Source organism: Nilaparvata lugens, chromosome 6 (genome assembly GCF_014356525.2).
Source record: "Nilaparvata lugens isolate BPH chromosome 6, ASM1435652v1, whole genome shotgun sequence".
Lineage (NCBI taxonomy): Eukaryota > Metazoa > Arthropoda > Insecta > Hemiptera > Delphacidae > Nilaparvata > Nilaparvata lugens.
This window is the reverse complement of record NC_052509.1, coordinates 22354225-22366751: the sequence shown is the minus strand read 5'-3', so window position 1 is coordinate 22366751 and position 12527 is coordinate 22354225. Positions and strand designations below refer to the sequence as shown.

Genomic DNA, 12527 nt, shown 5'->3' with positions numbered 1-12527 from the left:
TGTCAATGTTTGCAGTTAAACTTGACTGACTAGTGCAGAGCATCAGGGTTGAAAACAAATCAAGCGTGTTTGTTTCTAAAAAAGTAGATGAAAAAGCAATTGGGAAAAATTTGACTTTGCTTATTATTTATAATCCGTGTCTTGACGTAGATTGTAAGGTGAGTTATCATGTAAGTGTTTAAAAGCCTTTTCCCCAATTAGCGTGATGTACACCAAGCGGCTTAGAGCACAAATCTAGGGCCATGAAAAAGGTAGAAATGCCCTGACACATGGGACAACATGTCCCCTAAATCTTCCCAGGTCATGAGAGTGGTCTATGTTGTTTTTTGAATGGCCAAAGTGCTTGGAGAATAAATTCCTTGTAGGTGGTTTTCATGGAATTATACGGTAATCTACAATGTAAAAGAGTGATTATTTATATTAGTCATTGATTCTTATTACCTCTTTTTCATTAGGCCTATTATATAATATACCCAATTATTAGGCTAGACTTCTTCATTACAGGCTGAGACTTTTACTATAAGCTGCCCAAGAATATACGATAATATTGTCGATTGTTGTTCTAGAGCACTCTATTTGCTTTTTATTCTACACACTTCTAAAGTGTTGAATTTTCATAACTTGGATTTCATATTATCTGGGCTCTAACTCAAACTATTAACAAACGGTAGAAATTTGTTTATTACGACTGTAATTTTGCTTTACCCAAAGCAACCCACGATTTCGCAGTTGGATTTGCTTGTGTGTAGTGGTGGGGACACAATCGTATTGAGGAAGACATGAGACGGTTTTTGGGGCGAAGTGGGAGAATTAAGCGGGTGTCAGCTGTTGCTGGCCGCTAGCGCGCGTGTGCGTTCGTGTGACGGCTGAGACTGAAAATATCTTCGCGCCAGAGTCCTTACCTAATGACCAGTTACCGAACGTACGACCCGCGAACGCGAAGCGCGACTATTTGTACATACTAACCTACTAACGCTAAATCGTTTACTAATCGTTATCGAACTAATTATGTGAAAAGTCACTCAACATTGTACATCAAATCATCCTAGTGAAAAATGAAACTTAGACGAATGTTGTGCCCGATTGTTGACAGACCTCGAAAAAAGTGACAGTGGTGTGCTAGGTGAAAGTCATTTTATTTGATGACTGTGAATCTTGTGTTGATTTGTTTTTTTGATTTATGTGGAAACTTCTAAATCTTATTTATTGATGTTTGAAAAGTTCTCTTCAATATAATCTGCCCCCTGGTTTCAAAATTAGGGCTTATACTTCCGTGTAACCTCATGTCTTTCAAAAACCGAGTCTGTGGTAGTTTTATTTGATTAATTACTTGATTCATGTCACCTTTTTATGTGACCATATTTGTTTCGCCACACGCTTCACTCTGCTACTCGGTTGTTAGTATGAGACAACAAGTGATCCACGATGTGCATTGCCCATGAATGTGGCATTTTTAAATATATTCAAATTTATTGATAAAAATTGTAGACTTTCACATTAAAATTTGAAATTGAAATTTATTCATTTGCAGAAATGAATACATAGAAATGATTCATATCCTATCATATTGAGAAATTCTAAATAGGCACCGTATATTGCACTAGATGGCTAGAGTAATATGTGTTCTGGTTGTAAATAGTACTGATTCTCTGCATTCATTAATCCATACATTCGTCAATGTATTTGATTAATCTTAACATTCCAAATTTTTTTAATGGTCATGGACATTAAATTGTTTTGAAGAAGTTTGTAGTCATTGATATTCATTTGCTTATAGATTCTCTATAAAGTTTTTATTGAATCGTAGATAGGAGTATTGTTGTCAAAAATAGTAGTCTATTATCATGGCTCATTGACTTTTATGTTGTCAAAATCTTCAATTCAAAGCAAATGTTATTCCTTGATCTGTAGAATTTGTTGTAATTTTTACAGATCCCAAATTCACCACAGAATATGAGTAGCCAAGTCCCTTATAATATAATATGTTTGAGGGACGGTCCTTCAATTTTGCTGCGATATTCTTAATAATATAACTTCGTGTTTTTGAAGAATGAATGAGCAAATGATCCAGCTCTCTAATCAGTGCTCAATGGTCTGATAGAAAGCAATAAGCAATTCATTACAGTCATATGAGCATTTTCTGTGAGTTCTTTCAATTCACGCAAATTCAAGTTTGAGACTCTGAGACACGAAGTGCTTTCTTCCACCATAGTTTTCTATTAAAATTAACAATTGTATGGAAGGTTTCAATAATTATTTTACAAATCTTAATGTTTCAAATCACAGTGATCAATACTTTGTAAGTTTAAAGCCTATTCACTGATTCAAGCCAAAACAGTATCACGTCCAAAGCAATAATCAGCCAAGCCTTTGACAGTCTGTTGTGTTATTTCACAATGAATCACTTGTTGCGTTGTACTGTGGAGTGTAGATTAATGAATCAATAATTTGAATTGAATTTATTCTCATTTTAACTGTGAAATTCATTCAGTGAAATTTCTCACTTGTGGACTGCAGTTACTATAATATTATTTATCTTATTACACAGTGAGGTATATTTGTAATTATAGAATTTCCCAATTTGAAACGATTTAATGCTTACCATATGTATTATTAGTTTTATTGTAGTATTCAATATTTTAAATATTAAATTTGATCTGATATTCAATACTATAGTAGATTTATATTTTTTTGAATACCGGGATTTAACTATTATTGATCCAAGTTACCCATTGAATGATGATTGTTTTTAAACTTATCTACAATATCTGTTATTGAAAAATCTACTTTATCATTGGATTCTTGAAATAACCATCATTCGAATACAAATCTACAGAATTAAACATAGTGAAGAGAACTTAAACACAGAACCCCATTCCTTGGTTGTAGATATAAAAAGAAAACTAATCCCTTGAGATGATATAGATGAATTGTATTGAATGGGTTGAAGCGGTGAAGACATTTCACTTCTCGCATCTGTCTTGCTCTGAGATCTGAGACTAATGTGAAAAGTCTGGAATTTCAATTCATATTTGAAAGATGAACAGTGTTGCATCAGCAAACAAAAATAACATGTTGGCTCCGAACTTCAGTAGCGGCTTATCTCATGGAAATATGCTGTTTTCAATTTATTTCCATTTGTAATCTTCATATATCTTAAAGGCTGGCTACATTCTGGGGTCACTATTTTTTTCTCTTCTACAAAAAACAAGCTTTAACGGCCGAACATGAAATAGTTTCTGATCTATTTTTGGAGTTCGAAAGTGGAAGCACAAACCCATTCAGCTTTGGGTAGCCTCAGCAGATACTTTCAACCTTTACAAGCATTCAAATGTTCAAAATAGATCTATTGATTCATATCTCTGTCAGTTGTCAAATATTGTTTCACCCTAGAAAATGCGTTTCACTTACAGTTTTAAAACGTATGGTATAAGAAATAATATAATGCATATAAGAATAATGCGTACTGGTATATCCCCTTTGATGAGATTAATTAAAAAATACTGTGAACAGAAAATTTCATCCATCAATTGTTGAATAGATGCTAACTCCATACTAATAGACTGTAGGTGTAGACAATGAAGACAATTATTGAAACACACATGCTTTTATTTTATTATCAAACTAGAGAGAATCTCACCTCAGAATTTTTAATTTTTCAAAACCCAATATTTTGTTTACCTTTATCCCCATTATTATTTGGAGTTGGCTCTTCTTCATCTGATTCAAAACCCAGTAATTTATTCAGAATTAGCTATTTGATTTTTTTTTAATTTTCTCTGTCATCCACCTCTTTCCTTGAAGATTAAGAATCTATTTTTTATTAGTTTGAATGTTTTGTTGTTATTCATCATAATTTTCAATTTGATAAGAATAGAGAAGTTTCCACATTCAACAAATAAGTCAACAAAGTGATTATTTCATGCAGCTCTTGAATTAATTGGTGCAACCGTAGAAAATTGTGAATAATGGGAAGTCAGTGCTGCAAATGCGCCTCGGAGAAAAACAAGAAAACACTGCCTTCCGCATCCTCCGGCTCTTCTCTGAGAGGGTGAGTGCCCCTTTAGCATTGCTAAATTAGTACGGTAGTATAGGTGACTGAAAAGTATTAGGTGGGCCCTCCACTGGAACCGTTTTCATCCGAACTATCATCGGCCGAAAACTACCGAACTCTTCCGAACGATCCCCCAACAAAGAAAGCTATAGATGCTCGTCCATTGCAACAGGTTCATACGTCCGTGCACGGCCGTCTCCGGCAGATCAAGTTTTCGATCCAAATTGAATGGGATTTTCCGGCTCTACCCGGACGAAGTCGAGCTGTGACAACATCATCCTAACCTCAAAATCGTTTCACAGTCTTGTCTGTTTTTGTTTTTTTGAAATTGTTCTGTTTTATAAAGTTTTAACTATGGACAATGAAAAGTTGATAAGTTTGATTCAAGAGCATGTTTATTTATTTATTTATTTATTTTCTATCATGGGATATGTGAAACAAAAGATATCATTGTCGTAATGTTCAAAGGAATCTGTGGACAAAGATTGCTGAACAAATAGGATCTGAAGATAAGATTATTGTAATGAATAACTAATTTAGTGGATATTTGTTTATTCAGTTTTCAAAATCTCAATATAATAATTGTTTTTGAAAAATTTTGGTGGCTATGATAGTAGTTAATTCAATAATATTGGCAACCAGCCTACTACTGAACTAGGCTGACATAAACGGTTCCAATGGACGACCATATTCGGCCGTATTAACGGCCGGCAGATTCGTCCGATCGAAACGAACGGATCAAGGGATCGGTTGAATATGGCTCCAGTGGACGGTTACCCTTAATCTCACCCGGTTGGGCTCACAATCCATGAGGATTGAAGCTTTGTAAAATTTGATTTTTTCCCAAAATAATCAATAACTTTATTTATTTGGATTGAAACAATACAAATTGTATTATTTTATTTACTGATGTTTTTCAAAATTGAACATTTTCACCCTACAGTAATAATATTCTCAAGCAATGTAGGCATAAAATGATATGGAATAATATGAATATAAGAGAAAATAACTTACCAATACTAACTTTTTTCAAAATTTGAAAAGTTATTTTAAACGGCTGAATATGCATCAGCATAAATCCTTCATATCATTTGAATATATAATCTCATAATCGTAAATAGAAGTTTCTATAATCACTAAAAAAGCGAGTACATTAATTTATGATATTTTGCACTCCACGGAAATCTTCAGTAAAGGGCAAATAAATATTTATTGGTATCTGAATTGGTATCAAAATCGGATACCGATAGATAAAATGGATGGATCGAATAAAAATTTCTTTGAGGAAATAGTTATTGAAAATAACAGCGATAATATTGAATCAAATAACTGTAAAATGCTATAAATGTCTTCTACAATGAAATAAAATGAATTCAACACATATAGCATATTTTAACATCGCTTAGTATGCAATATTTTGTTTAATAATGATCGAATCTTATAGATTTCTAAATGCTTACTTCTCAATAAATAAAATTATTTCCGAAAATCAAATAAAATCAATAAAAACTTGATTATCTACCGTAAAAACATTCCATTGAACTTCAGAATATTGAATTAACATTACTGTTAGACAATTTTAGAACCTTCTATTTTGGAATGTGAAATCTCTCTTATTGCTGTAGAACAATGAAACAAAATGTGATTAATGCATTCCTAAAGAATGCAGTACCAGCTTACCATCAATTGCAGTGCAGGACCAGGAACCACCTAATTAGTTACGGTAGGTCGATGGGCAAACCTATCCAAGAATGACAAGGACTGTGCTAGATAATTTCCCAACATGTCTGTTCAATTCCGCGGCGTTTTGCCAAATTTATTTGCTAGATTAAAAAGGTGCTGGCTCAAAGATGCTCCTTATTCACTGTCTCCCAAGACGTCATCACTAAAACCACTTAACTGGGTTTGAATCGTTGACAGAAATAGTCTACATCCATTGTCTTCTGCTTCACATTGTCTAATCTACCATGTCTTAAAAAAAGCCGCGACATTTTCTCATTCGAAGAAAAAACTACTCAAAAAAAATGCCTTCTCCTATTACTCACCCGACAAAATTTATTATTTTTCAATGATTAGAATGTCGGTAATTGGCCAAAGTACTTTTTCATTTGATTTATCTCAATGTACCCTCTTTTTCAAATACCACTAAAATACCTCTATCTTGTATGAGTGATTATATAATGTACCTAAAAAATAAAGGTACTCATCTCAACTACCATTATTCACTTTCAAATAGCAAATTTATTTATTTGTTTTGCATGGAAGAACTCGATTCCTTTTTTCCTTTCATCTCGATATTGAAATACAAATTATTGTCCCGAGAGATTCGAATCGATAGAATCCTATCATGTCCAAATATAAGTATCGCAATGTATTCTACTTGTTGTGGAATATAAATAAATACGTGAATCTACTTTGTTATAGGTGTAAAGGAAAGAAAAATAATTAACAGAAATAATATGGTGCTACATTTTGATGAGAAAAATACTTCTACACTTTTGAAATTCTTATTTAACATATTATAATAATGTAATATTACATTTTTTTGGAAATAGTCCCCCCTTCTGAGCAACCCCATATCCCCCACTCCCGCAAACTGTATTTTTTACATATTAATCATGTGGTTTTCCGGCGTGGAAAAACGGTGAATTTTACGTGAATTACAAGAATTTTCTGAGCCTGTTTCAGTGGTCACTCTGCACAGAGTATTCACAATTCACTTTTAATTGCATGTTTGATTTTACTAGACATTATCCACTTACAACAAGGCTGTAGCTCGCATTCAAATTCAAAATTCGAAGAAATTTCCAACACTGCACCTTTCATCCTCTGGCAAAATGTATTTTTCTCAGTGTGCTGGGTTTTATGGTCCACCTGAGTGTTGGTGGCCATCTGCCAAGTTCAGTCCTTCATTGCGGATATGATTCATATGCAGCCACAGAGTGGTCTGCTGCCCATCTCAAATGTCTTTACCTTGCAACTTTTTATGTTCGAGTCGTTTTAGAGGTACTTGCCGTAGAACTGTAGCTTACAAAAGATGCAAAACTGTATTTTTCTTGTAAAGTTTATGGTTTAAAAAATGCTATTAATGTTCCAGAAATATTTTCAGAATTATATTTTGTTTCAGATTTAATAGATCAAGTCAAAATATTCTTCAAGTGCTTCTAAAACATTTTCCCTTTATTATTCATATTGCAATAAACTCCACCCTTCCCCAATCACTGTTACCTGCCCTATATTATCTCATCCTCATTCCAAATCTTACATGTTTTGAATCTAAAAATATTTTCCACTCAAATCCAATTTATAATATACTCCACTATAATATCGTAATATGCATAAGTAAAGCACTCAATCAATCAATTTGTGTTCTACTTTCTCTCTGAATAATTCTACTTAATTACTTACTTACTGCGGTGGCCACCCATACCCCAGTCGGTACTTAGCCTCATCAACTAAGTCTCTCCAGAAGTTACGGTCACCCGCTTCCTCCTCTTTTAGGCCCATCCTCCTCATATCTTTCCGGACCTGGTCCCACCATCTAGTTTTTGGCCTTCCAGCTGGTCTCCTTCCTATAGCATTATTCCTCAGTACACTGCTTGTCAGAGCGCTTTCTTCTTTCCTCAGAATGTGTCCCGTCCACCGTAACCTTCTGCTTTTAATCTCGCCCACTATGTCTGGTTCATTGAATATTTGGCGTATTTCATAGTTGTGCTTTCCTGTTGATTTTCCAAACTCCGTTCTCTAGTGTTGGCCTGTTGGGCCAAAAATTTTTCGAAGAATGTTGTTTTCAAAAACAATGGTCTTTTTTCTTCTTTTTTATTCAGTATCCATGTTTCTGAAGCATATAGTATGATGGCTAAAGCATCATATTTCTGAAGCATAAGCAGGTCTTATGATGGTTTTGTATAGTCTTAGTTTTGATGTATGTGAGAGGAGCCTTGAGCTAAGCAGTTTATTGCTTGCATAAAAGCTTTTATTTGCCGATCTTATTCTGTTGGTCACTTCCAGTTCTTCTGAGTTGTTGTGTGTGAGTGTCACTCCCAAGTACGTGAAAGTTTCTGTCTTTTTAAAATTATAAAAAGTATGAATAATTTTAGTAAGTTGAATACAATCAAGTTGTATAAATTTATCGGCAAACAGGCTCTATAGGTAGGAAAAGAGGCGTCAATCCAAATTTTTTTCGCCAATTTAAAGAACCATTAAAATGAAAGATATCGGTATGACACTACCTATTGTCAATTCTTGTAATTTTGGGATCAAAGTAAATTATCTGTGTTTTAAAGTGCTGAAGAAACATAACCTTATGTGGACTAATTTTTAATCAAAATTCGGGAATGAAGATAGTTAGGACTAAGCTTGTTTTTCATGTTCAATCATTATGTGTGTTTATGTCATTGATAAATTCTTCAAATGATGTGATAACTCCAAAACCCCTTATAGGCTACCGTACCAATATACAATGCAAATTTGATGGTATGATATATATGTCAGTCTGGCCAGACTTCGGTCATAGCCAAGCACCAGGTGGGTTGATTGCTGGCTTCATAATCCAAAGATCCTGGATGTTTATTTGATCGTGGTATCAACAAGTTATTATTCTTAGTCCAGTTCATTGTTTTGGATGGACACGTTTCTTCTTCTCTAGCTTCAATCATTCGAATGGTAGGCAGCTTTGCTCCCTAGATCTTTGGTAACTTGCTTCATATATTGTAGCCGGGGTCTTCCACGAGCCCTTTGTCCAATTATTATACCTTCCAGTAACCTTTTATTTTTAACGGGAATTCGTTCTGTCTAAATACATGTCCAAGCCAAGAATACGGACACGTATAGCTGTCCAAAAATACTGCCTGAAAATCAGTCATCAAGTCAAGTCAGGGGCCCTGAAACCAATCAAGTGCGACCTGGAGAATCCTGATACCGTACCAGACCTGAGTCAACCAGGTAATTTGATATTTATTACTTCTTATGGAAGTCCAAAAGTTCATGTTTATTAATATTTTGATTTTCTTAATAAATGAATAGATTGTAATTCCATGTATCAAATAAGGTAGATTACAGATGGGAATAAATGTGAAATTCATTCAGTGAAATTTCTCACTTGTGGACTGCAGTTACTATAATATTATTTATCTTATTACACAGTGAGGTATATTTGTAATTATAGAATTTCCCAATTTGAAACGATTTAATGCTTACCATATGTATTATTAGTTTTATTGTAGTATTCAATATTTTAAATATTAAATTTGATCTGATATTCAATACTATAGTAGATTTATATTTTTTTGAATACCGGGATTTAACTATTATTGATCCAAGTTACCCATTGAATGATGATTGTTTTTAAACTTATCTACAATATCTGTTATTGAAAAATCTACTTTATCATTGGATTCTTGAAATAACCATCATTCGAATACAAATCTACAGAATTAAACATAGTGAAGAGAACTTAAACACAGAACCCCATTCCTTGGTTGTAGATATAAAAAGAAAACTAATCCCTTGAGATGATATAGATGAATTGTATTGAATGGGTTGAAGCGGTGAAGACATTTCACTTCTCGCATCTGTCTTGCTCTGAGATCTGAGACTAATGTGAAAAGTCTGGAATTTCAATTCATATTTGAAAGATGAACAGTGTTGCATCAGCAAACAAAAATAACATGTTGGCTCCGAACTTCAGTAGCGGCTTATCTCATGGAAATATGCTGTTTTCAATTTATTTCCATTTGTAATCTTCATATATCTTAAAGGCTGGCTACATTCTGGGGTCACTATTTTTTCTCTTCTACAAAAAACAAGCTTTAACGGCCGAACATGAAATAGTTTCTGATCTATTTTTGGAGTTCGAAAGTGGAAGCACAAACCCATTCAGCTTTGGGTAGCCTCAGCAGATACTTTCAACCTTTACAAGCATTCAAATGTTCAAAATAGATCTATTGATTCATATCTCTGTCAGTTGTCAAATATTGTTTCACCCTAGAAAATGCGTTTCACTTACAGTTTTAAAACGTATGGTATAAGAAATAATATAATGCATATAAGAATAATGCGTACTGGTATATCCCTTTGATGAGATTAATTAAAAAATACTGTGAACAGAAAATTTCATCCATCAATTGTTGAATAGATGCTAACTCCATACTAATAGACTGTAGGTGTAGACAATGAAGACAATTATTGAAACACACATGCTTTTATTTTATTATCAAACTAGAGAGAATCTCACCTCAGAATTTTTAATTTTTCAAAACCCAATATTTTGTTTACCTTTATCCCCATTATTATTTGGAGTTGGCTCTTCTTCATCTGATTCAAAACCCAGTAATTCATTCAGAATTAGCTATTTGATTTTTTTTTTAATTTTTCTGTCATCCACCTCTTTCTTTGAAGATTAAGAATCTATTTTTTATTAGTTTGAATGTTTTGTTGTTATTCATCATAATTTTCAATTTGATAAGAATAGAGAAGTTTCCACATTCAACAAATAAGTCGACAAAGTGATTATTTCATGCAGCTCTTGAATTAATTGGTGCAACCGTAGAAACTTGTGAATAATGGGAAGTCAGTGCTGCAAATGCGCCTCGGAGAAAAACAAGAAAACACTGCCTTCCGCATCCTCCGGCTCTTCTCTGAGAGGGTGAGTGCCCCTTTAGCATTGCTAAATTAGTACGGTTACGGTAGTATAGGTGACTGAAAAGTATTAGGTGGGCCCTCCACTGGAACCGTTTTCATCCGAACTATCATCGGCCGAAAACTACCGAACTCTTCCGAACGATTCCCCAACAAAGAAAGCTATAGATGCTCGTCCATTGCAACAGGTTCATACGTCCGTGCACGGCCGTCTCCGGCAGATCAAGTTTTCGATCCAAATTGAATGGGATTTTCCGGCTCTACCCTGAAGAGGAGCTATTAAATGTTCTGCATAATAGCCACAGGGCACAATCACAAAAACATACATACAGATATCGAAATCCTACACATTCTTCAAAAAAGCCAGAGACTCAACACACTAGAACAATACGAAATTTTCAAACACCTCCACTATGACAAATCCAACTCATTAAATGATCAACTTAACTTCAAATCAAATGTAATATTTTCCCACATTTTGGCCACACAGTCCAACCCATAAGAGCAAGCGCCCCTGGTGTCAGGCTGATGAAGCTCCTCTTCAGGAGTGAAATGCATTCCTCAAGACTCCAATCAAAAGTAAGTGTTTTTTCAAATATTTACTAGTAACACAGTGTCAGAACTTCAACAAAGTTATTATATAGTGTTTCGTCATGGAAAGCAACTTCAATATTATTAAATGACTGTGGAGACTCAACTATATATATTGTCGGCCTATATATTGAATTGAGCTTACAAACATTTAATTTGTTGTATATATTTAGACATAATAAGTATTTAAATTTATTTTCCTTACTGTAATTAATAAAATATCAACTATTATCCTATTTGTAGCTTTCGTTTCTGGTAAAATGTCTGAATTGAGCTTTTACTATCAAAATGCTAATGGATTAAGAACTAAAACGCATGAATTTTCGGAAAATCTTTTGAATTCAAATTTTGATGCCATAGCTTTATCTGAAACTTGGCTTCACTCTCATATATCCGACCAAGAGTTATTTGATAATAGGTATACATCTATATATCGTAATGACTTACCAAATGACGGAAGAAGAGGATGGGGAGTTCTTGTAGCTGTGAAAGATTGCTATAGCTCTGAATTGGTAGCTTCTTCCCGTGGTGAGGGTTTCGAGTCTGTGTGTGTCAAACTAAATTTCGGTTATTGTAATGTATTTTTGATTGTTGTTTATATTCCGCCTGCTTCGAATATGTGTATTTTTGAAAATTTCTATAATCATGTTGAGTTTCTCAATGGGTTAATTGATGGTAATATTATTATGGTTGGTGATTTCAATCTTCCTGAGATTAACTCGGCTGATTACAACTTATTTACTGGTTCCTTACGTGCACGTAGACTAAATAATTTTTTGAGGAAATAGTTATTGAAAATAACAGCGATAATATTGAATCAAATAACTGTAAAATGCTATAAATGTCTTCTACAATGAAATAAAATGAATTCAACACATATAGCATATTTTAACATCGCTTAGTATGCAATATTTTGTTCAATAATGATCGAATCTTATAGATTTCTAAATGCTTACATCTCAATAAATAAAATTATTTCCGAACATCAAATAAAATCAATAAAAACTTGATTATCTACCGTAAAAATATTCCATTGAACTTCAAAATATTGAATTAACATTATTGTTAGACAATTTTAGAACCTTCTATTTTGGAATGTGAAATCTCACTTATTGCTGTAGAACAATGAAACAAAATGTGATTAATGCATTCCTAAAGAATGCAGTACCAGCTTACCACCAATTGCAGTGCAGGACCAGGAACCACCTAATTAGTTACGGTAGGTCGATGGGCAAACCTATCC

At 33.7% G+C, this 12527-nt stretch overlaps 2 protein-coding genes and 1 long non-coding RNA gene across 3 annotated transcripts in view; 2 read left to right on the top strand and 1 right to left on the bottom strand.

Moving 5' to 3' along the window:
- The window catches only part of LOC111056099, a 42057-nt gene extending 29579 nt beyond the window's left edge, over positions 1-12478 (bottom strand). The window contains exon 1 of the mRNA XM_039430445.1: positions 12461-12478. The gene's annotated coding sequence lies outside the window, so the exon portion shown is untranslated. The remainder of the gene's footprint in view (positions 1-12460) is intronic.
- Positions 1-12527, top strand: part of LOC111049935 (muscle M-line assembly protein unc-89) — a 316788-nt gene that overhangs the window by 23339 nt on the left and 280922 nt on the right.
- Positions 827-4009, top strand: LOC120351837. Its single transcript, XR_005571571.1, has 2 exons — positions 827-1123; positions 3929-4009. It is a non-coding gene; the product is annotated as an uncharacterized LOC120351837 (long non-coding RNA).